The sequence below is a fragment of the Haliotis rufescens genome, unplaced genomic scaffold, assembly GCF_023055435.1.
Source record: "Haliotis rufescens isolate VD_foot unplaced genomic scaffold, xgHalRufe1.0.p SCAF_9, whole genome shotgun sequence".
NCBI classification, from domain to species: Eukaryota; Metazoa; Mollusca; class Gastropoda; order Lepetellida; family Haliotidae; genus Haliotis; species Haliotis rufescens.
The window spans coordinates 37,642,547-37,647,018 of record NW_025964383.1 but is presented as its reverse complement, the minus strand read 5'-3'; the positions used below and the strand labels follow the sequence as shown (position 1 = coordinate 37,647,018).

General features: G+C 36.3%; 1 long non-coding RNA gene across 1 annotated transcript; it reads right to left on the bottom strand.

Annotated features, from left to right (window-relative positions):
* Positions 1-875: 875 nt before the first annotated feature.
* LOC125377405 lies at positions 876-3,902 on the bottom strand. The gene is made up of 2 exons (XR_007219558.1): positions 3,408-3,902; positions 876-1,971 (listed from the first exon to the last, which is right to left on the bottom strand). It is a non-coding gene; the product is annotated as an uncharacterized LOC125377405 (long non-coding RNA).
* Positions 3,903-4,472: the final 570 nt, after the last annotated feature.

The following is a 4,472-nucleotide window of genomic DNA, read 5'->3' as shown; positions in this document are numbered from 1 at the left end:
TGTGTGTGTGTGTGTGTGTGTGTGTGTGTGTGTGTGTGTGTGTGTGTGTGTGTGTGTGTGTGTGTGTGTGTGTGTGTGTGTGTGTGTGTGTGTGTGTGTGTGTGTGTGTCCCCATGCAGTGTAACAACAAGTACCATCTTTTAACGCCGCTGTTGGGAATGGAACCCCGGCCTTCCGCTCTCCGGGCGGACGCTCTACCACTAGACCACGGAGGTGGTCAGTTTGTTTAAGAAAAACGCAAACGCGATCGCAGAAGTGAACTGTCTTATGTTTGCAAAATTAAGAGGCGCCGGTTACGTCACAAACATTTCACACTCAGCTGCGATACATACATACCTGAATATTTATACATGTTAGAATCAAAAGACATACTGTCTGTCACATATAGATGGTCAAGATAAAACTTGTATATGTTACAGGAAACAAGTATAATCAGTTATTAAGTCTAATGACTGAAAATTTCAATGATTATGTCTAATAACTGATTCACTCGGTGGTTATGTCTAATTACTGAAATCTTCAGTAATTAGACATAATCACTGAAATGAACCACGGGATTTTATATTTGTTTACTGAAAGCATATCCCTGCCTTGTTTTTATAATGTGTGCTAGTTTTGAAATTAGATTAGCTATCAAAGTAAATACAACCTCCTGTAACCAGATACCTATACACAAAAATCACAGAAATAGGCCTCATAATATACCTCAAGCCATCCACCCGATTTGATGTTGTCACCTCCACCCCAGGACCGTACCCCGATCACTTGCATGCAGGAATATGCAGGTAATTATTAAAACGTGAGTTGGGGAATCAGCTCGCTTGGCAGAGGTACCACTGTACACGACCAACCCACACAACAACACAAGACCTGAGTGAATAGACAGTCAGTTTATTAGACAGCGACAGAATCTTATACATAATCAGTCAAATAGAAATGTTTACAATCAATTATTAGAGAATGTTTACAATAAGTAATAGAAGTACATATATGTGAAGAACATCAGATGAACATGATATAGAATCATTACACAAGATACATACTGCATAAGTCACGATACATATTCCAAGGTACACAACGTAATACAACAGTTTACATATGATTGAATATAATATACCCGACACACTCTAACTTATACATTACCCGAGTGGGTATTCACACAAGATACATTCAGTTCAGCCACAATACATATTCCAAACGATAAACTAACATGATTGGCATAATCTATACACAGAAGTAGTACAATGGGAACAGCTAAGATATACACACAAGTATGACATTTTCAGTTACCAATTAAACTTGCAGGTATTGCCAAGGGTAATGGCATATAGTTAAGAATTAACATAGTACAAGATAGTAAGGTTTCGTACCTGAGTAAACAGTCAGTTTATTAGACAGCCACAGACTGATTTCTGACTGTCTGTCGTCCGTATTTATACCTATTCTAGGAATAACAGATAGTCTCATTTACTGTCGATAAAGTTGTTTTTGCGAACTTTCGCGGCGCTATCTAGACAGAATTATATAATTTAGTTTGACCGAGGTGTTGATGATAAAGATGTTTCTGAGTGAAGTTTAATAAGAATTAAAGTTTACACGATGCTAGTATGCAACGAATGTTTTCGTGGTACGTGTGATTTGATAAGGGTGGATGATAAACATCTGATTGATACAGATACAGATATTAACGTCTTACATTCTAAGTCTAAAGATAATGGAACGTGGTCGTTAGTTGTAATATTCCCTTATTTCACCATTTCCAAGTTCTTAATATATGGCATTCAACGTGATAACATATTTGTCAAACTTTGTTCGTTTTCCCCATGTTAATATAATCACTATCAGCGTCGCCAGCTCCTCAGACCCAAACACAGCACGTTGTTATAATTATGATGGTTTGACACTTTCGTATTCAAACCGTCACAATATCTAGAATTAGCCTTGGGGAATTAGCTCGGGATCGGGCACCACCTTCAAAGAAACCAAACAAAGTGTCTATGGCCAGCTCCTTTATTGGGGATTTCTCGACAGTCTGTCACATTTAAAATAAGAAATATTTTTACATATAAAGTACAAAGTCATATAGAACATTTACAGTTTCCATAAAAGAAGCAGTTATCACAATAGTGCGTGATATTAAACAATGATTATACATAAGAGTGTAAATGTCATGATATACCAATGTATCATGGGCTAAGTGATAAAACAAACAATTACAAATAACAATGTTAAAGTCAGTCTACAAAGATACCTGTGAACAAAGCTTCCATGTTCTTATGTGATACTTATTTTCAGCCTCTCCTAATTATGATTACGCCTTGCTAAATGGGAGTGCCATAAGATATGTCTTATTTACGTATAAACCTAGTTAAACTCAATATCGGTATCGCATGTACGCAGATTTAAATATAAATAACAATATGTGTTGGCTGTACTTCTGAGCATATATCATTCATTGTCTTATGCTGGTATATGTTATACTTGAAGGCCATATCTATAATTCATCTAAACTACCGCAGCAAACAAACTATATCTGATAGCATCCACATACACTGAGTTAACGGGCCCATTAACGAATGTCCATTCACATTACTGAATGGTATAATATATGGATATATGTACATTTTTAGGCATTGCTCGTAATGTAGACATGTTTGCTGAAGCTGTGTTACAAATGCATTATGCTCAGACCTATGTAAGTACAAGAGAGTTACCTATCTTTTTTGTACATCGCTAACAGATTAACTAAATGATTACATGGATATTATTACTGATTTTAGCTCTGGCTTAGTTGTGCTATTAGCATAAATATGTGTGATGTGAATACATCATATATTAGCTACAGAAATCAACGTTTTCTGCCAGGCTAGATCCATCAAATAATTCATATAAAAATTATTTAAAACAGTCTGGATTCTGTTTATGAACAAGTAATACATGCAATGTATGGTTCATCATAGAATCCTTACATTAAAAGATAATGTACATACCTCGTGTGACATAAAAGGTCTGATCAAAGTGAAATAGTTCGTCTGCATTTACGCGACATTTTCACATATACAAAATAACTGAATCACACTAAAATATCAACACGCAGATAAAATACACAGCTTGCTACCACGACACCCGAGTGTTAACATCTTATTTCCGACTCGGAAAATGTTTGATATTCAATATATGCTATACTGTGGAGTTAATACTTAAACGATAGTTTTGTCTAAACCTAACGCACGTTCATCTGACAGATAAGTCCGTTAAATAGATACAACTCACTTAATATATTTGCACTTATACACGGTCAATAACATAAGATTAAACACCTTTACAATATTGCTCCATATACGATACAAATTATAAAACAATTTAACTTATAACTTTAGAGAAATAGTAAGGTGAACATGACTTACCTTCAAAGAAACCAAACAAAGTGTCTATGGCCAGCCCCTTTATTGGGGATTTCTCGACAGTGAGGTACCCCCGGGGCTAGCCAGTATATATACTCTAGACACCTTGAATGGTCACGAATTTACTGCATGTTCAATTATCAGCTTGATAAGAAAATTTGAGTTCGTGCGCCGAGAATAGGGATTAAGGCTTGCCTAAGAAGTTTGACCAAGTGATGTCCACATAAGTTGAATAATAATTGATGAAGTAGTCCGAAAATATTGATATGAGTTGGACGTATCAGCAAACGTGTGACAAGCGCTCATTTCGATAGAGGCTGAGACACGTACAGATAGATAATACTGACCATGCTCCAAGGATGTTATGTAATTTTCTAGATAGCTGCGACCTTCACATGTGAGACTGATTGAATACAGCACCTTACATTTAACTTAATATAACACAATAAAAACTATTACCACAGTTAACTATTATATAAATATTGAGGAAAACATGACCAATTTTACAACTATGACAATACCCCTGGGCGTCGTGGAGCTTTTGTCCTCAAAAGCTTAAAGATTGAGAATGTTCACAATATGACAATCAATCAAATAAACAAAATACAATATCAATCATGAAATATGAATACACTAGCTGAAACAAATGATACATGATGCATTGCTCAAATATTGCTGCCCACACACTAAAATGATTGCACTGAGGTAGGTGGTTCAAGAATCGTATACAAATTATTGTGGACAAGTAGGAGGTAGGCGCTGAAAGGTTGCTTGAAGATCTTTTGGAGTTGACGAGCATTGAAGTACGAAATCCTAAAGGTATTGGGGATAGTGATGGAGGTTTTAGTAAGCTGGTTAGTTACAATGAAGCCTGGCCAGTTAACAGAGAGGGTGGGGAAGAAGTAACCAGAAATGCGTAGGTTTTCCACAGTTAAGGGTGATTGAATATCCTAGTAAGAAGGACAGAGTGTCAGAGATATGACATGGATTGCCACACATTCAGAACCTGATGTGAGTTCAAGAACTAGACCATTCCGAGGACCTGAACGCTGTTGATAGAGAAGAAGA